At 41.5% G+C, this 22013-nt stretch overlaps 1 protein-coding gene across 2 annotated transcripts in view; it reads left to right on the plus strand.

Moving 5' to 3' along the window:
- The window catches only part of cemip (cell migration inducing hyaluronidase 1), a 211604-nt gene that overhangs the window by 27018 nt on the left and 162573 nt on the right, over positions 1-22013 (plus strand). For both annotated transcript variants that reach the window (XM_080493578.1, XM_080493577.1), the window contains one exon: positions 5885-5947. The gene's annotated coding sequence lies outside the window, so the exon portion shown is untranslated. The remainder of the gene's footprint in view (positions 1-5884; positions 5948-22013) is intronic.

Here is a 22013-nt window from a genome sequence, read left to right on the forward strand (position 1 = left end):
GATAGCAGCAAAGTATGGGAAAAGGCATTGTACAACCTAGATACTGTGTTGTATGTCAAAAATCCATCAAGTGAGACCTGAGTGAAACCTACTTGCCTGAAGAAAAGAAACAGAAAATACATAGAAACAAGCTCATGGCATCATGAACTTTTCTCCAACACAATCTGGGGGCAAAGTGGGCACGTCAATAAAAAGTCAATAAATCCCCAGAAGAAAACCCAAGCAATGTAAAACATACAGCTGATCGTCATGGACAGCAAGCATTAACGTGGAATGAGTAACATTAAAGAAATGTACCGGTGAGAATGTCATGCTTGAACTGTAATTAAATCAGCCCACATCGGCACACTCGCTTGTTTTTTATGTGCAGAGCAGGGTATTAGAATACGTGGTGTCAACCTGATCTCCACGTTCAGCCCACAGCGGTGGAAGCCGAGTGCGTCTGATCGCCTCGGGGGAATCGTACAAAGGCAGAGAACAAACAGTGGAGCCACAACAGGTCCCTTTGAAACGATTCAGGTTCAGCATACCAATTCTGGACTCCTGCGTCTCATCACAGTGTGCACAATGATGGTACGTGGTGACGACGTGAGGCAGATGAGCTGTGGGGCTGCCGTGGTTTGTCAGAGGACACTCGAGCCGATGCTTGGATGCACCAGCGTTGTGAGACATAATCATGCACGGTGACTTCCATGTGATTGAAATATCTTGTGCTGCATGCTCGAGGTATTTGACGTGGCTGATGTCACGGAGCGTTTGCACTCGGTTGCAGACTCGCCTGTCAGACCACCACTGAGGCGTTTGCGTTAGATTACGTGAGGAACTATTTTGCCACTGCACTGGGTCAGCCATGCTCATTAAAAGATATTTCAGTGTGTGGAGAGGCAGCTCAGAACAAAAACCTGTGATAGGAGTACATACTATATAGAGATGGTCTAGTTTGTACCATTTTCTCCTCGTAGTTAGAATTGTGAGCGCCTTTAGGTTCAGTGATTTCAAATCTACATCTACGTGTGTTCTTACCTTGTCATGTTGGGGAAGCTTGCGTGCCTTAATGACTGTGTGAGCCACAATTACTGAACCTGCAACAACACTATCCACAGAAACTCTGATTCAAACTTCCTGAGATGGAATTTCCTCCGGAGTCGTTATGGCCTCACTGGTTTGACTTGAGTTTTCTTTTGGGCCCAGAGCTTTCTGGGGCTCTGAACCACCATTCGCCTTGGAGCATAGAATGTCCACACCATGTTAGAAAATAGGGCTCAACCGATTAATTAGCCAGCCGATTTGATCTGCCAATTGTAGAGGAGGACAATCAATAAACGGCTACCAGTTTCACACACTCCTCTGATATAACACATTTGCTCAGTTTGTCTTTAGTTATATATCATTATTAATGACACTCATCTATGTGAAGACACTGATCACATTATTGATTTCTCACAATAATTATCAACAATGACTTAACAAGGTGGGAAACTCTTTATTTCTATTAATCTCAGCAATATAAAAATGGAAATACCATTTTAACTTGCAAATATATCCTGAAAAAAATCTTCACTAACCACTGACAAACTGATTTAACAAATCATGAACTATGTTGCACCTTGTTTGAAAAGTGATCAATTATGTAATGTTTAAGAAAAATCTACTTTTATATGTTGAAGTAAATCTCATCACAATTTCAAAAAATAAACAAATGTGGTCATTTTTTAACAAAATTATAACCGTTACATTAATGAACACACTTGAATTTCAATAATTTAACTTCTATTTACAACATTTCACCTTTTCCATGACAAAACAGTTCAGGTCATAAAGGAAATGCACCTTGTGAAGAACTGTGAGAAAGATGGAAGAGACAATGGGGTGAAGCACAAGCCAAAGCTCAGGACAGGCATGAGTGGAAAAGTATTATTGCGGCCTTATGCTCTCCTAATGTTGTTGGTAAATCTTTGGGCTCTGATGTTGAATAAAGATGGGAATTTATATATTTTTTTTGTCCAGAGTTGTAAATCATCTGGATAAAAGGTTTAATTTAGTTTAATCTAGAGATTAATCCAACTTTGTGGTTTCTGTCGGGCGCTTCATGATGTGTCAACCCATTGTTCTGGTTTTGGGGGGCACAGCTTAACTGTTTTGGCCGAAGCAAGCTCCTCTGTGTCCCCAGCAGCTGGTGGGTTTCACAAGCTCCACACCTGCCAGTTGTTTGTTAGGGGAATTCAGGATGAACTGCTAGATGATGATTTAGTATTTCAACAACTTTCTTTCACTGCTTTTTTTTTTTTGTTTTTTTTCCTCCAAAGGATGTTAGAAAGATTCCCATGCACACACATCTCCCACCTGCGGTTTACTGTTATCTGTGGAAACCTTTGTCCGTTTCATTGATTGGTTTTGCTACACTGCAAACAAGTCTTTTAACCAGCTATCATCGATTGTTCAAACTCCACATTTGTGCTGGAGAAAGAGTTCTTTTTGTAGGGGTCAGCGCTGGAAAAAAAAGTAATCACACTGGCTGCGTGTTGGCCAGAATGGGAAGGTTAGAATCATGTTGCAGAGCTGGGTTAACAACTTGGTTTGATACATTGATACGATATACCATCTCATAATAGAATATATATTAAGAAGCATGTATTTTTTTAAAAAAAAGCCAAAAAAATGCAAAATAGTGAACGCTTCCTATTTCTTCCAGAGAAAAAATCCAATGAGTGAGGAATTCTATTCTATTCTATTCTATTTTATTCTATTCTCTTCTATAACAAGGAAGCAATACTATCTGACTATGGAGACCAATCCATTGACTCGACAATACTGCTGTACAAATCAGAATATCGTCCTATTTTTGTATATCACTTCTTTCTCATAGCTCTACTATTTATTTAAGTAAAAGTATCCGTAATACGTAGGAAAAACACTTAATTTGGAGGGCAGTGCAAATTCATAACCTTAACGAACCACATACGAATAAATATGTAAAGATTCTCCATATACAGTATTTGCTTTGGTATTGCACGGCCAATGACAAAGTGTTTGGAATGATTCTTTAGTCCAGAATGAGACATTGCACATACTTTGACAGGAAGACAAAAATACTCTTGGGTGTTCACAAATATTTGACAAATATATCAATAGATGCGGAACGCAAACTGAGAAAATGTGTTTTTCATTTATTTTGAGCTCTTCTTCAAAACCCCAAACCTCTGTTAAGCTTCAGCTTGTTGGGGGGAAAAAAAGAAGAAAAAAAAGAAATCCATATCCAAAATCACTCCGTCTAGGAAAAGGAGATTTACAGCAGACGAGAAGGACCAATGCAGTTGCCTTTCACGTGTTCTGGAAATCGAATATTCAATGCTATACATGTGCTTCTACGTTGCACAGGTTTACCCATTCTGGAAAAAAGGCTGAACTTCAGCCTCGCTGCTCAGTAGGTTTATGTCGGCCGGAGAGCAGAACTACCTCCAGCGTCGTGTGGACTTGCAGCGAAAGACTTCAGGGCGGCCAACTCATCCTTTCGTCATCAGGGCCTCCTCGGGCCGCGTGCTCCTTGTACACCTGTGTTAGCTGAGGTTACACTGCTGGCACCCAATAAACACTAAACTTGATCACTGTGACAGGAGAAGACGTGAAGTATGACTGAAAAAATGACTTCTTTTTTTTTGTTGCTGTGCATAAAAAAAAAAGTATTATGACTGTCAATTGATCCCCACAATCATATTAATGGATCATGAAGGCACTTTAAACAGTCATTACAAGCCAAAGTGCTCTAAACTCACTCGGGTCGTCAACAAGTTGAGATCAATTTAATTGTGTTTGGACTAACTGCTTCTGTATACTTGTCACACAGTATTTAAATCCACTTGGCAACACGGTAATCAAGCTACAGGCAGGAACAGTTTAAATGGATTTAATGTCATTCACTGGTAACGACAAAGAAATATGTCTGACATAATTTTGTTTTTAAGTTGGATTTGACACAGTAATTATTTGCTTGTTGCTGCAGAGTACTGTACTGTTGTCGGATTGTCTTTAGAGTGAGCCATTGAAGAAATATGAGGAAACATGTACTTAGGTATAGGAAAGATTCATGCTTTAAAGAAAATCATCACAGAAGTGCAAGTCCACCCCAAAAAAACCTACTCAAAACAGTCATGCCGGTATTATAGACCTGTGATGTGTCCTTAAAACCATCTGTGGTGGTTAATGTGTGATAACTGGGACTGGTTTTAGAGCTCCACTATTTTAGTTTGGATGAAGTACTGACGTACATATTGTCTGGGCAGATCCTTTAAATATGGAATTCTGGATCTGCTAACGAAAAGAGAACAGTCAGGATCGTTCATGTTTTCATCTGATAATCCTATCCAAAGCAGTATTACACATGTTTTTGATGGGGAACTTGAATTATTGCAGGTATTGGAACAATGACTTCCAACATTGTGTACTAGAGACGAGAAATTGTATCATAGTACAATGTTGAGTATCAAGAGCAGAACTGCCCATTCCTTTTTTATGGGAATACAAAACAACCAAGAGCACCATGACAGCTCTGTGATGAACTAGTGTCTTCTCCAGGTTCTATCTTCTCCAGGTTCTACTTTCTCCAGGTTCTACTTTCTCCAGGTTCTACTTTCTCCGGGTTCTGTCTTCTCCGGGTTCTGTCTTCTCCGGGTTCTATCTTCTCCAGGTTCTACTTTCTCCGGGTTCTATCTTCTCCGGGTTCTATCTTCTCCAGGTTCTACTTTCTCCGGGTTCTATCTTCTCCGGGTTCTATCTTCTCCAGGTTCTACTTTCTCCAGGTTCTATCTTCTCCGGGTTCTATCTTCTCCAGGTTCTCCCTTCTTCAGGTTCTACCTTCTCCGGGTTCTGTCTTCTCCGGGTTCTACCTTCTCCAGGTTCTACCTTCCACTCTGTGCTTATCGGAGTGGACACGAGCCTCCTGAACACCTCCGTCCTGATGAATCAGGAAGAGACGATAGATCAACAGGAGCTCTTACCGACTCCTTTACCGCCACCTGTGGTCACTGGTCTGTTCAAACAGTATGAAAATGGTTTGGAAGTATGTCTGGACTCTCTTCATCACCGAGTTAGAGCCTCGACTTGTTTTGTAACTGAAGCAAGTGCTTTTTGGATCAAACACAAAAGCTAATGAATTAGATTAACTTCCAAAGTTTTCTATCAGAGAGGCTTTTCCGTGTTTGGACGACGTGGCAGATGGGGCCCGGAGTTTGCTGAGAAATGGTGACTGAGGTTCTTTTTTTTTTTTTCAAGCTCCCGCTGAGAGGAAAAAAACAAAAGCATTAAGGAGTGCTTTCTTATGGAGCTGCTGTGAAGTGTGCACTTCACTTCCCCGGTGCAGCATGGGTCAGTGCACGGCTCCTCTGTGAGCTGCTGGGAATCAAACGATGGATCAGTGCTGTTTTGAGAAGGAACAACTAACAACATGAAAAAGAAAAAAAAAAAGCTTGTTAATGCTTCCGAGTCTGAGATTTAAACAGATAAACATTTGAGTCGTCGCAAAGCGGGGTCTACTGCCACAAAGCGTTCGGTACCTGCTCCTGCACGCTTTTTCTCATACGTCTTCACTTTCTGTTTGACCGTGAATGCAGAAGACACGTCAGGTTTCTTTGGTTTGGTGTGTAGTCATCACCTCCTGCTGGGGGAGAGGATGACTGGAGAAAATTGAGGGAGTTTTATGGCCTCTTTTATAATTTCAACATGTTTATGTTAATTCCATTACATTCAGTTCGAATAATGTGTTTAACCATCCGTCATGTTACCTCCTTCTTGTCACGATTCCTTCTCAAATATCAGGGGAAACGATTTCCGATTTCCTCCTCTTTACATTCTCTAACCTGTCTTGTTTTGTGTCGTTTAACCTCCACAGATGACGACTTGACATAAAAGACGTGACAGCACAGAGAGAAAGTGAGAGAAGACGTCGACTCTGGTAAGTGAACAGTTTGTGATACATAGAACTCACCAGCAATGACATGAGAGCTCTTCTTTTATATACAGTATATGAAGAAAAGAACAAAGATTCAAACTGGGTTTGAACATTTCAGACATCATGCAAAGTTATCACAGAAGGCTTTTCTCTACCACTTCTACAGTTTTATATTGGAGTATTCAACAAAAAACCTACCTGTTAATAGTTAAAACGCCATGCTGACAGTGGTAAACAATACACTGCATGTGATCAGATATTAGTAGTAGTTAAACATTTTCCATGTTTAATTTAGTTTATTTTCCATTTGTTTAAATTATTTATCAAACATTATTATTATTATTATTATTATTATTATTATTATTATTATTATTAGTGTGGTTGCAAATAGAATATATATAATATATCATGTTTTTTTCCTTTTCCTACAAAAAGTACAACGTTGATAGTAAAACCAAACTAGCGTTTATGAGATTATAAAATGTTTAAAGCAGAAATGCCAGATGTTGTCATATATTCTCAAAACTGGACCCCGAGCTGCTGAAACTGAACCCACAGTTTGGCTATTGTTGGTCCAAATGTTAAGGAAGAAGTTACCCTGGTTCTTTGGTCAATTAAGGGTTAAGTGGACAATGGCAGGTTTTTTCTTTTTTTTTTACCTTATTATTCTTTTTGCTAACTATACTTTAATTAAAAAAGTCTGCACTGGTTGTATTATTGTTGCTTTTTTGTTATTTACATATTTCAAAAAAAAACCCTCATGTATTGGACTTGATGTGCAGCTTCCCCTCACAATTTGGCGGCGGTGTCCATTACGTCGAATGGGCGAGCTTGCAAGTATCAAAAACATAAAACGTGCCATAAAAATGATAGGTAATACTTGTGAAAATGAGAAAAACAGAGCCACTGCCTGAGGAAACTTTAAAATTCCCTTGTGAATGTGGAAATACAATATGTAAATAATGGATGACAGAGACGACTCAGACGGACAGCTGTGCTTCCCCTCCGTCTTATCTGTCCGTCACACGTCCGTCTGAATATGTGAATCGAGGCGACCCCTCTCCGATCGTTTTCTCCAGCCAGGAAATATTTGAGTTGAGGAATGTTGGACCGAGGATCTCTTCTGGAGCAGGTTCAGCACTCAGGATGCTGAAGAACTGCCTTTATTTTGTGATTCCTCTGGGAAGCACGCGGTCGTCCGAGGACAAAAAAAAAAATCAGTTTTCACAAAATAACCGAGGCGTTAAATTAGCATTAGGTGCACTGCATTCCAATAAATAATCCTGGAGCAATTCATCATTTATGCTCATTATGAACACTTATCCAGTACCGTTTCCTCACCTGAGCTTGTTTTGAGGTTTTGTCCTCTCATACATGTGCTCCCTTTATACTGGGATGTTATATGAATAATAAATGTTCAGCTTGTTTCACACAGAAGAACAAGCTGCTCTCGCTTCTCGTCTGAGAAATATTCTCCTCCAACATGTGAACGTCCCCGGTAATTTTAAAACCAGCCGAGCCCGCCGTCACGGATCAGTGCACAGTCTGCGCAAAGTGGATGTGGTGATAGCAGGTCTGATGCTGCTGCTGGTGGAACAAAACGGATAATATTTGATCCCACAGAATCCAGATATCCCCCCCCCCCCAAAAAAAAAGAAGAGGTTTCGGGCTTTATTCTGACACCATCATACACACCTTGACTTTCAGTATTTTCAAATAGCTGTTACATGAATGGAATGGGCTTCATGGTGGAGAGTTTCACCAGCTCGCATTGGTTGTTACAACCCAGCTGTTTGACATGTGGGAGGATTGATGCTTCGTACCGATCTGCACGCCACTGTTCACCACTTCAAGTGTTGTTCATCCCGCCTACCACTGGGTAAAAGAAGTCACCAGGCCATCCCGCAATGGCCCGGTTTCCACGACGATGTTTTAAAGTGAATATCGAAAACTTTCGTAACGTTTTGAGTGTCCGTTTACACGGCAACGGTCCTCAGAGCCGGCGTGCCAACTACATACTGTTTTAGCATGTCTGCAATTATTGTGAAAACGGACATCGTTTTCATAACCTTGCAGTCTCAATGCAAAACTAAAAGCAAAAACGATGCATTTGCACTTGAAACTTCACGCCAACGTGGTCAAATAGACTCATTCACGCCTGAGGGTTTATTTACATCCACCAGTGGCTCTCCCATGAAGGTTTCTGGGCCGTATTGGCAGGGGAGAACATGCAAACCCCTTCAGAGCTCACCACTTCACCCCTGTGCAGCACCTGACTTGACTCGGTGAGTATAGATATGGGTGCTCCTGCAGACAAAAAAACAAACTCTAGAGCACAAACATGCGGGCCCATTTCATCGTCCCACAAATGATCCACACGCGTCTTCAGAATACAAATCTCCACACGTGAAAAATTCATTTGAGTTGTGGCTCTGAGTGTTGGAGGGGAAGGATTCAGCCGCACGGCGGAGTGAGTTCAATCCCTCGATAATATTCAGCATGTTTACGGGATCTGTGCAGATTTTTAACACCCCCCCCCCCCCCCCCCCCCCTCACTTACACTCAACGATTTTCTTTTTATTCTCTCCCTCCTATTTATCCCCTCTTCTGTGGCCTCTTCTCATGCCTTTAAAAGTCAGGCCCGGGACCCAATCTTTATTCCAAATGATGGATTCCTGTTTTTAGCCAGACAAAAGATTGTTTTATAACGGGAAATCCATCTTTTTTTCCCTTCGCTCTCTTTGTACCACCTGATGGATTTGTGGTCCGGTGCCAGGCCTGCTCGGGGAAGCTACCGGCGGCTCACAGCCTTTACGGCCGTGATTGAGGGCGGATGTATTAAATCGTGACACTTCATGTCAGCCCGGGATAAGATGACTGGCTGAGCCGCTCCGCCACGTCGCTGTCCCACGTCTCGCTGCCTCTCCCCTTCCTCGCTGGATCCATCATCCGTCTCTCTTCACCTCCCTTCATTTATAGTCGCCTCACTTTAGCGTCCCCTTTATTAACCTGACGTGTAATTCCATAAATTGAAAGCCGAACGACACTAAATGAATCTAATCCACCACAGAACAATAACAATTAGATAAAATCAGATTAACTGAGAGCTAATCTGTGCTTACACTTACAGCCGCACTGAGAAAGATCTGTATTGTACAGAACTACACTCATAAGCTGAAAGTCTGACTCTGATGGGATTTATTCCTCCAGGAGGGGTTAAATAATTTGAATAGTTCCTACACTCACTGACTTTAATCCCGTCTGGGGCACATTTCCTCATGTTTCCATTCCTTCTGCAGGCTGGTTGTTTGCACACTTCTACACTTTATTTATTCATTTGTGAAATATACATCAAAACTACAGTGTTGTGCAACATACTAGAGTGATTATGTTAACTAATCCTATGAGAATCCAAATTAGAGGAAGATTTGAACACCAATTTCGAAATAGACTCAATTTTCACGACTGCTTTGGAATATATCAAATTTATTGTGATCAACATTCAACATTTGCATTATTCACATCACAAAAGACGAAAGTGTAAGACATTTGGCCAACCTGATTAAGCCTTGCTGTGTGAGCATGAATTAACAAAAAAATTCACTTCATTTAGTTCAACATTGCATCAACCTACTGGAGATTATCCAATGTGCCACAGCACAAAAGTCAATCGGTGCTCGAACCCTAATGGCCAAAAACAACAAAAAATAAACTGCTCTACTTCTGATCACACTTAGTGCAGCTCATTTTGGCCAAACTTGTGTCTAAAGAGAGAAAGAGCACTCTTATTCAACCTGGTATACCTTAATGTACAGTCATTGAGTTACATTGTGACAGCAGTAATGACCGATATTTAATGTGGTATGTTTGACTGATATCACGCAGCCCTGATGGCCAACACTCGGCCAGAGGTGTTGCTTATTTGGCCCCAAGATTCCTGCTGTTGAGCTAATCTGAAATATATTGGCATCAAACCTGATGTTTTTTACTATGAGATGGGCAAAGTTGCCATTTTCGTCGTTGCAGCTTCATTATTCAGTTTCTTGTTGCAAAGGTTAAGAAACTGTACAAATAATGCATGTTGAGGGGGAATTGTTTTTGAATACTGAGTGGTCAAGTCTGCAGCACAAGGACCGACCGCACAAACACTTATATTATCTTAAAAAAAATCATGGTTATTCCAGCAAGAGCGGTGCTCTGTCGTCTCGATGCTTCACTGAGAGAAGACCACAAGCCTTTCTGTGTGAAGCTGCATGTCCTCTGGCTTCTTCCCACAATCCAAACACCTGCCTGTTTGGGCAGTTAGTGACTCTCGGTTCCCTCTGTGTGTGTGTGTGTGATTGTGTGTCTGTTTTGCTGTCGCATGTCAATTGAGTAATGCCCACGACATATTGTGAGGGAATCTTGGCGATATCTTTGGTCTTGGCGCTAAATCGGTGGTCCTACGTCACACTGTGAGACCAGTGTCATGGTCTTGTGACCAAAGACAACCTGCGATTACAATTCTGACAGTGTCAGAAGTTTGGGGTGATGGAGACGGCTGCTGCGACCTACGTCAAGTAACTAGCCAATAGAAATGCAGTATGAAATGATAATATAAAAGAACATCTTCATCTTTCAGGTTAGGTGCAGAATTAATTGAAAATGTTAATTTCTGTTCATGTTTTCCATGCTTGATGGAATCGTTCCTGGTGGATTGTCTGCATCACAGGTGGAGCCACTTTACGATCAGATGTTACTGACTTGTTAGTTTTCAGAGTGACACAGCTCTGCTTGTTGGTATTATTCAGCAGTATCTGTTGTGCACACTCGAGTGTGACAACTAGGTGCAGAAATTAAGAGGAGCCAGGATGTCGCTCTTGCTTGAACGGTAGCTCGAACCTAGCCCGGAGAGCACCACGTCGCTGCTTCACGGGGAGAATTACCTGCTCCACACATTCGGCCGCTGTCTATTGTTTATTTGCGGCATGCACTTGGTGAGCAGTGCCAGGACCCCACAATGTGTCCCCAAGGATGCCGGGCTTGTAGCTGCTGGCAGCTGAAAGCACGAACCTGTAAAATGTCAGCTGCTCTGTGATAAAAGAAAGCCGGTCAGTCATTAGACTGTGTGTGTACCAGTTGGTCAATGTGTTTTTGGAGCACTGATGTCATTATAAATTTGTGTCTCTTTGTGATTTCGTGCCTGCAGCAGTCTGTATGCTGTCCTGTTTGAGTGTGCGCTCACAGAAACTCACACTGATCTCTGTTGTCGCTGCTATCTGCCTTCTCAGGCACACCACACATGGCTGGTGGGGCTTTTCTTTATGTGACAAACATAAAGAAAACAACCCTGCTGTTACCTCCAATACCTTCTGTCAACACACTCCTATACTGTCTGCACCCTGTCTGCTTCTGCCGTGTACTATCGTCAGTGCACGGTAGTTTTTCTGTGGTCACATATTTCCCATCACAGACGTACAGTTTGCCTAAAAGACATATTTGCACACAGTTTTTGTTATTTTTACCTCTGACTTAGCGTTTTTATGCTATTGCGGCTGTAATACAGCATCTGGATCTGCTTTATGTTGAGTGTTGCTCTGGTGGCTTGTACCGTCATGCATGATGACCCTGATTAGATCATGTTTGGAGATTGCAGTGGGTTTGCAGGTTTTCACCGGATACCCAGATCCAATACAAAGACATACATGTCAGGTTTGCTTAATTGGTCAATGTATATGCGAAGAATTGTTGATTACTCTCAGTGTTTTGAATCTTTCCAGGTTGTACCATGTCTTTGTCTCATTGATGGCTGGGTAAGATCTCAGCTCACTTCTACCCCAACTTGGATGGAGTAGATATAAAAGATGCATAGATGTAGAGATGGACAGACCTGCTCTGTAGGAATAAACCAGAAAATGTCAGGCGAAATTTTGTGTGCGCCTGCTGCTCGGTGCCGACGAGTATCCCCTCCATTTTATGCTTTTTTCACTAAAATCCCAAAATGCCCCTATGACTGGAGTGTTTTTGCAATTTTTGCAGAAACAATTTGGTGAAATGTTAACAAAACTCACAGTGTTCTAGTCTTTAGTCATCTGCATGTGTTGATGTGCTTTTTAGCTATGTGCTCCAATTTTCACCAAAATCCGCATTGACTGCCACATTTTTTTGCAGGTTCTTGCAATCTTTGCAGAATGAGTTTGTTGAATTATTGAAAAAAGTCATAGCACACTATTCCAAAATTTGCCACATGTTTTCATGTGCTTTTTTTTGGACGTGCTCGCAATGGTGTGGGACTAGTTATGCGATGACTATCTGGCGGAAGAAAAATAATTTCGGTGCACAGAATAATGTTGGGTAATCAGAATATAGATACAGTGAAATTAGCATGCACTGTGGTGCTGAGGTGGAGATTATACTGGGATTACTCTCCTATCATTAGCCCTGTCATCTCAAGGTTGTTGTGGCTGATTTGAGACTCTTGTTATATGTATTGATCTCCACCAGGTACTCCACCTTCCTCTCACCACCAACAGACATGTTTGCTTTAGTTTGTACGCAGCAGTTTTTGACCGTCGTATGTTTGTGATCAATGTTTAGATGAACTCCATCCTTCCCAATGATCACAATAGCACATTTAACAACCTATTTAAAATGAAGCAGATCAATTTCAGCAACTAAAGAATTTGTCCATTTGTTAGATTGAATGTTAGTACAGCAAACAGAGCAGCAGTAGAAACAGAGAATGGCTGCAGCCTGAGACATTTTGATTTTTTATTGTTGTGGTATTGTACAGGCTGTTCAGAGTTTTTTTTGTGTAATTCTACAGCATGTTTTAATCACACGCTCCTCTCTGGTTTTATTCCTGAGTGTGAGCCACCTCAACCAGCAGACAAAAGAAAATATCAGAACAGTCGATGAAACACTGTCAAACACGTCAGATCAACATTATTTCTTTAGTTTCTTATATAAGAAAAAATCCCACTACAACCTACAGCTTGAACATGGTGCTCAAAAGGCAGTTTGTCGATCAATCTGGGTGTTTATGATGCGAGGAAAACGCAGAAGGCTTTTTTCCTGAAATAAATCTATATTTCTTTTGTGCATGTTGACTGAAGTCTTCTAATACAAGGCTGTGATCAATGTCATATTCATTCAAAAGAGAAACTATGTTGTTGGCAACCTTAATAACTCGGGTGCTTGTATGAATGTCATTGAGTGGCGTTCTTTTTCAGGGTCTTCTCTGACTTTAACCCAACGCGAGCTGGGATGGACGCCCACTCTAGTTACATGCTCTTACTTCCCATTTCCGAGTGAAAGTGTGTTGTTTTTGTGCTTTCCTTTCCCAAAAGTTTTCACGCAAATGATGTTGGTTTACACAGAAAATGATATCGTTTTCATGTTGGGCTGCTGTTGGTTATTTTTCTCATGAAACCAAACACATGCACACAGAGTACAATATGCTATAGAAATCAACAAAGGAGAGTACGTGAAAATTCATATGGACAGACGACCAAGTTGGACAGTTATTACAGTGACTGTCAACTATAAAACTACCAAGTCCCAGGAGAAGATGGACGCTCTGGAGGAAACGTTGTTATTGTTTGTCTACTGAGCATGTGCAGAGCGTTTTACTACGGCCGTGGTCCACATGTGCAGTAGCAGCATTGCAAAAAATTGCGTTTTGCCCCGTTTCCATGGAGACCGAATTGGAGTGTTTTCGTAAAGTTCCACCTTGTGAGCTGTTTTCAAAAAGCTGTGTTTTTAGTGGCTCTTTGCGCCATTGTCTTGAGAACAGACCCCCGAAGCACAACAAATGTTTTCTGTTTTCACTTTAACATTGTATTTTAAACGGGGCTTTAGTTTCTTCCAGGTACTCCAGCTTCCACTTACAACCCAAAAACATGTTTATTAGTGTTTCTGCGTAGGGTTGATTGATGATCTTGAAGTGTCTTCAAGGCTGACGCTGTCAACAAAACAGATGAACTGGTCAGACATCTATCAGTCATCAGGGATAGGCTACAGTACTTTGTAATACATGGCTATGAGGACATATTTGAGCAAAATTCTTTGTTACACAGGTGGATTTGTGGCTGAAGTGCCTCTCGTTCAATCTGCAGCCTTACATAAGTGTGGGCGATTTGTTTCAAACTGTTACACCCGGCTGCCTCTTATTCAAAACACAGAACATCGGCATTAGTATGTGGCAGATGCACCAGCACGCAGAGGCTGCTGATAGCATTTTCATGAAGAAGAAGAAAAAAAAGCCAATGTGATATGTTCATTTGTCTTTAAGAGAAAAATTGTTCCTCCCACACTTTGCAATGCGGGATTCACTCTGGTTGTTTCTGTAAAGTGGAATTTCCACATGCACTTCCTCACTGCGCCTGAATAGTTTCGATTAACGTGGACATAAAAGTGGGAATAAAATGCCAGATGAAAAGCAATGGTTAGAAATGCAAAATGAAAATCATCATAAATTTGGACTGATCGATCTTCATGAAAGTCTAAGAAGCCGGACGGCGTCCAATGAGTCAATATCAGCAGCTGCTGACGGAGAGGGGGCCCGATGGGATGGATGGTGTGGGAGGAGAGGAGGAATGAGCCACGCTCTCTCACTAACGACATCCACAGCTCACATTTTGGAGCTCTGGATCAATTCCCCGTGCTCCTGGTGTGGAACGGCAGATCGATGAACACTATGCAAAACCCATCTGTCTAAAAGCCCCTGCTGCGGCGGTGTCGGGGCGGCTGCTCGGAGGTCAGGAGAGGGATTGTCCCGTCCTGTAAGATAAGTTGAAGCTCCTGCTGTGGTTGCTGGTGGCTCTGGTCTTTGGCTACTACATCGTGTCGCAGATGAAGAAACACCCTCCTTCGGAATAAAAACATTGATGTTTCACCCCGAGAACCACTTCATCTTATCTGTCAGAAGCAAGTAGCTCTCACACTGCGACTCAAAGGTCACGCCATGGTGTTTGCTCTCCACTGTAATTAAATATGACACCGAATTCCACAGCAGTGATTTTTGCATTTGTTAATACAAGCTTGACTACCTTTTACAATATATATATCACAACATGCCCAAACCTGTAGGGCCTAAAATTAAACGCTGATTAACGTTATTTGGATCCTGTTGAAACTCATGCGAGTGTGTGTGTGTGTGTGTGTGTGTGTGTGTGTGTGTGTGTGTGCGCGCGTGCGCGCGTGCGTGCGTGCGTGCGTGCGTGCACAGCGCTACGAGTGTCGACAGGTCAGTGAATTGAGGATTAGGCATGTGAAATGACAACAATGCGGTGGAAGGTATTCAGGAGCCGAGTGCATCCCAGTGGCGGGGCAGGCAGAGCGTGCAGAGATGGAGCATACTTACAGGGCCGAGAGCGAGGCTGCAGGGGCGTAATTACAAGTTTGGGAGGGGAAATGGTTGTTAAGAAACATCTGGATGCTGCTCCGCATGTGGAGGACAGCAGGTGTGTGCTGGACAAGTTCACGGCGCTGCACACTGCAGGAATTTATTCTTTCTCTCCTTCCAGCCTTTGTTGCATTACTGGACTGATGGCAATGTGACGGCGAGAGCTGCAGCGGGCTGCAAATAGCTAATTAGCCAATAACATGGCAGAAACCAAATGCATGTAGATGTTAAGGTTATTGCAGCATGATATCAAGAACACACATACTATGTGATAATCTTCATGAGTATGGCGATCTGACCAGCTACGACTTGCAATAAATAAACACTTAAGAAGGGATGTTCTAATAAGATCTTCAGTATTAGATTGATTTGTTTGAGTTTTTTTCCATCTGCAGTTCTGTGGCCACCAGGTTTGAATTCATTGGCGCTCACGATCAGGCCCCATCTACACGACATTTCAGGAGATGATGCATATTTTTTTTGCCTTTTCCATTGCAGAAAAGTTACGCGTTTACATGGCAACGTTCTGAAAACAATGACCGTTTCCACGGAAACAAACACGGCGAAAACAATGTAGTTAACCTGTTACAAGTTAGTATGGTTTATATATGGAATACGCTGTAAACATTAAGAACTGGAGTACACTGACATTCGAGAGGACAAGCTCTGAACTCCAAATTGACTCTAAATGATAAAACCGACAAGTCCCAGGAGAATATGACACTCTGGAAGCTGTTGTTGTTTTTGTCCATCTACTTGCACATGAGAAAATTAATTACTATGGTCGTGGTGTTCATGTGCAGTAGCTGCATTTTGGAAAAGTTGGATTTTTCCCTTTTTAATCCGAGATGGAGTTGGAACATTTTCAAAAGGTTGTGTTTTCAATAGCTCTGAGCATTATTGTCATGTATATAGACAACCCCCCCCCCCCCCCCCCCCAAATAAAGTTTACTGTTTTCATTTGGAAATCTTGTGTAATCAGGGCCTAAAAAAAGGTCACAATTTATTTAAAATTCATGGTGGTGAAATGGAGTTTTTCTTTTATATCTTAAAATAAAACATTTGGACGAAAACACAATTTAACACTGTTCATTCATCTTTTGGTGTATTACCTCCAATAAATGTGCAGTATTTTGTGCAGCCGTGACTAAAATGGACAAAATGAAGAGGAAATGTGGCTTCGGTCTGAGTATTTCAAACTGCTGATCTGCTGGCTTCTCCCATGTGCACACAACCATCTGTTGGATTTCCTGAGGATTGTGTGAAACAGAGAAAATATCCAGTGAGTTCTCTGGATGAAGACGTCGACTGGCGAGAGACGACATGAAAGGAACTCCGAGAAGGTCTGTTTACAACCTGCAGCCTGCAGGAAAATCATCTCTGATCACAGAATACAGTGAATCGTGAAAAGGATTTAACAGCAGAAGATCACCGCTGTCAGTTAATAACAGGAAACTGAGGCTGTTGCAGGTTTATGTCCTGGTAAATGCTTTGTGGCGGGCACAGAGAGGATCTGGACTCATGATCTGTTCAGAGTGGAGTCGGCAGGAACCGGCTCCAGATCCTGAAATAACATGGAGAAAAAAAGTGATGGACCCAGTAATTTAACACCAGGAGAAGACTTCAGGTCCAGATCGACATTTTAATGAGGGAAAAATCCGAGTCAGCCACCGCAGGCAGAAAATCAAGCTTATTTTTCTTCAGTCCGATAAAGTGGCGGTTTGAATGAGAGATTGTGGATCTGTCGTGGGTGAGCTCCCGTGGTGTTTCATGGCCACTGAGATAAGAGCGCGTTCAGAATCGGCTGTAATTCACACCTCTGATTGGCGTCCTCTCTGCAGCAATTTTCACTTGTGGGTGTTTTGAACCATTCACTTTGCTAACAAAAAAAAATATATATATATATATATACTTTTTTTTTCTAACTTGGAGGGACACTCCTCACCTGCTGTGTGCTTGTTCCACTGACAGATTAAAACACTCGTGTCACATTTTCATGCCCTTTGTAGAGATTTCCAATGGCTTACGGTGACTTCTTGCAGACTTTCTCTAAACTGCTGCAGCTTCTACAGCGTAAGGCTTGCCCTATGTTAACTGAATTCTAACCTTACTGTGAAACATTTCACACAATCAAAATGGGAAGACGAGTCTCCCTGAAACTTTCACAGCTTTATGTTTGAAGAAACATTTGAATGTTGTTTGCTAGTATATTTTGTGGAAAATAGCTAAAATTGCTTACAACAGCCAAAACAATTAAAATATTTGTAAAGGCTTTAATGACTAAAAATGCTAACTTGGCAAAAAAAAAAAAAGTTAAAACGGAATGTAAAGTGGTTAAAATAATCAAACTGGTAAAACATCAAAATCTACCTAAATGTCTAAATTGGCAAAAAGTAAAAAAAAGCTGAAATCGCTTAAACTACGAAAGTAGCAGAAATGGGGAAAAAAACAACTAAATCCAGTGAAATTGGTAAACTACCGAATCGGCAAAAACAGAAAAAGTCAAAACATTTGAAAAACTGCAGCAAAATTTCTGTGGTTTCTTAATTCCAGCTTTTCAATTTCATAAATTCAAGAAAATTTGTCGATTTGGTAAATATAGTACAATTAGATTCCCAAGTTAAAAAAAGCTCAGTTATCTTTATTTGAATTTAATTCTGAGGACGGAGGATAAAAACGTCTCTTTTTACTGTTTTGTTATAAGTGTAATATTACCATGCTCATGACTCCAAAATAAAAAAAAAAAAGCACACAAAAAAGGGTTTGCCGTGTAGTGATTTGGATTATGTCCCCATATTTGTTAATACACTCACATTATGAAGATAGGTCTCAGACTACAATCCTCAATGTGGATGAAACACACACTAAAAAGCTTCCTTCAGATTCCTCATTAATAGAAGTGATTGTTGTCAGTCAGTGATTCTACTTCTCAAAGATTTCTATGAGCAGGAATGGAAGAAAAAAACAAAACAAATAAAAATTCAACTCTGCAACTCCAGAGGCAGTGAAATCTAACCTCTGACCGGCTGGTAAAGATTTCCTTTGCTGAGACCAAATATTATTCCCACGAGGTTTATGAAACTAAGTTGATTTGCTTACTTGACGGAAACAAACAGCTCATGCTTCAGTCATTTAGACAATGTGTCCACACCCCTGTCCAGGAGGTTTATATTAGATGCCAACTGTTTCCCACATTACATCAACACCAATGTTGCAATAATGTTTTGCCGAGGGTGAACCCTCTTAATCTGAGGTCAATCCCAACATGAACTTTATTAGTGATATTGAGGCTTGACTTTCTGCTTCTGCTCAGTGTCAAGTTACATCATCAGTAAAAATAAGTGGATGTACACAATGCTGCGCAATATAATCCTGGTCCAGCAGCACATATCTATATATATAGAGTTAATCTACCATCGTATTTTGTCCTAAAATTCTAAAATAATTGACTTACTGTCAGCTAGTATTTCTAATTCACCTTCTGATGCGGTTTACTCCCCATGGGGATCATTTATCTTCAGAAGGTGGAAGTTTATTTGGGCCGAGGTCCCACTGCGGTACCGAAGACATCTGCTGGTGTGACTGACTCGTGGCGTGGACGTCGGAGGTCAGCTGGGGTTCTTCTTAAACTGTGCTCGCAGACCAGGGCCGTATCTGCCTTAGTGCTCGGGAGCTCGTGTGCGCCGGTCTGGCCTACTTGTGAGAGAAGAAGCGTCTCTGGACTGCCGCGTTTGCGGCCCGGCTGAAAAAGCTTTAACCCTGCTGAGCCCAGCTGGATGCGCGCAAACCCGGGAATGAACAGAGAGAAGTGAACTCCAGGAAACACTGATGTAATATTTATCACCCACATAAATTCTGTATGGAAATTCTGTTTCGAACATGCTCGGGGAAGTATTGCACAGCAAACAATGCTCCTCAAAAGTGAGATATTCACCCCATGAAATGAACCGACAGGCCATGAATAACAATTACCAAAGCGCTTTAATATTTAAATGCTCACTTCTCCCCAGACATTGAAGAACTAGTTTCACTCGCACACCTAATAGTTTTTTAGAGGAATGCAGAATTTAGTTAGCGAGTCTTTGTTGAGACAAGCACAAGTTTGCATGTTCTACCTCGTGCATGAGGGAGATTTTCCCGGGTTCTACACCCACACTCCAAAAACGTTCATGAAAGGTTAAATGGTGAGTCAGAAATATGCATCATCAGCTTTTCTGTTTGTAAAGCCTTCACATACTGCAAGTTCAGCTATAAAGGATGGATGAATCATATTGGCCAACTTACTACTGATTACTTCCATGTATTTTCGATAAACGGTACCATCATTGACCCAAAATAAAACCACATGGCACACATAGTAACTGTGAGTCATTGCACACTTTACTAAAAATGGGTTTATTCCTTAAACTTACCCGTTTTTGCACATTGACCAATCATAGTAATTATTTTTCTGCAACACGACAAAAGCGCAAACTTTTGTTGAGCTTAAAGTAGCTGAAAATTACTGCAAAGAGTATTTGATAAACACCGGTCTCACCAGAAAAAACTAAACTTTTCAGAAAGGTGTACTCCTGCACATGCACTCAATAGATTTTCATCTCCAACAAAGTGAACATTTACTACAGCGTCATCTGTGGAGCCATAGACGGGGCTCAAGTGACGGTTAGTAGCATTACTGTTCAGAAACGGTTGATCATTTGAAAAGTTTTGGCCATTTAACGGACACATTCTCTCTCTACATCATAACCTGGGGATTTCAACCTGTGTCAAAATGATCAAGGGTGTAGCTTGTGTCTTTACCTGCCCTGAAGTTGTCTTAGAAACCAAAATGATAATAAAAAAATACCAAATATAGCAGACCTGAGAAAATGCCCATTGATTTTGTATTTCTAAGTAATTGACTTCACTGTACCGTTTTGGCCCTGTTGAGATGAGGAGACCTTTAATACAGGCAATCGGAGGGATGCTCCAAGAAGGAGAGGCTGAAAGTGCTGCACTATGTCATTAGATTGCTATGATGTGTCAGCAGCATGTTACTGATTAATGTGGAGCAAGTCTCAGCTACTTTACACAGATTGTTACCAAGCTGGGCTATTTGAAGAAGAAAGGACAAACCTTCAGTGTGTAACTAAAGCTTTCCCATACCTGTGATGATACCAGTGTGTTAATGATAAAGACAGTTATACCATAATGATGGGAATCTACTAGTCTTATAACATCATGCAGTTACAGCACAGACTGGCTTTGGACCAACACAAGAATGGATAAAAGTGGTTAAAATACACATGAATGTACATGTTTACCTTTCATTGTGTCAAATCTTTTTTTTTTCCTGTGAAGTGAATAAAACTGTTAAAGTACAACATTTGTCTGAAGTAAGAAGCAGCAGCAGATAGAAACGCTGGCGTAAAGCACAACTGCTTCAGTAGAAGACTTGAGTAAAAGCACAATGCTGCTATATTTCACCACAATGCACGACATTCCAGGGATTATTTAGAGCACGCTGGGTAAAGCAGATGATTGGACGAATGTGTCCGCAAACAGCCAGACACAACAAAGCTGCAATCCACCAGTGGAGCGTTCTCCTCGTTTTTAGGTTACAGTTTAGTGGATGAAATTTGTTTGTTATCAATCTTAAGACATTTTGCTCTGGAAATAGTCAAAAACAGGGACTGAACGTACACTGAATAAACATTCAATGGGGGGGGGGGGGGAAATATGTGCTGAAATGTTGAGGAATCCAGGAAGACATTTGTGAGTGTGATTCTCACGGAGTGTCTGTTTGGAAAATAAACAGAGCGACTGAGCTGGAGAGCCGAGGCTCTGTGGGTTCTTGCAGCTGTGCAGAGCACTTGTATAAACTTCAGCTTTAGACCACAGACATCCAATTAGAAAATGGCAGCAAGGTAAACGGTGGACAAAGAGGCTTTTTATGGAACTGACCTGGTGTATGTGTTTGCAGGAGTGCACGCTGCCGCGTGTTTGCTTGTCGTTACGTGTGTTGGTGTGTGTGTGTGTGTGCGCTGCAGCCCTGGCATGGACAGTGAGCATAAATCACCGGCAGGTATCGAGCCGATGGCTAATGAAGGGGCACGTTGGAGACAGGACAGGTTTTCTTTTCCAGCACCTTATGTGGGTCAGTGAGTCTGGCGGGGAGAAACAAAATGACACACATTCAAACAGGGACGCACTCACGCTGGGATCAACGTGACACTTCTATTTTCTATCCGCTGCTAAGATGGCAGGTTTGCAAACTGACACATGGACTTCCTCTACTGGATCAGGTTTATCCTAAGAGTGTGCACTGTGTCAGGTGAAATGCTGTTTTTTACTCTTTCTGTCTGGCGCTTTCACTATTCACATGCACAAATCCACCCTAAAAACTTGTGCCAGATGCATAAAATCCTAAATAAACTGACCGTAACATACATTGGTCAGGTTCCTAAAGTAGTATGAAGACGTGGTCGACCCACACAAGGCATGGATTCATCTGTGTACTGGATTTGCTTTCTCAACTCTGGATGACCACTGAGGCAAATCCGAGTGATTAACTACAAAAATGTCTTTTTTTTATAAATGACGGATTGGACACCAATCAGCCATAAAATGATAATAAACTGACTTGGATTGTGTAGATCCTGTTTTTGTAGCAAATATTGCAAAATTTGAAGAAGTATTTTCAAT

This window comes from Lipophrys pholis, assembly GCF_963383615.2.
Source record: "Lipophrys pholis genome assembly, chromosome: 2".
Lineage (NCBI taxonomy): Eukaryota > Metazoa > Chordata > Actinopteri > Blenniiformes > Blenniidae > Lipophrys > Lipophrys pholis.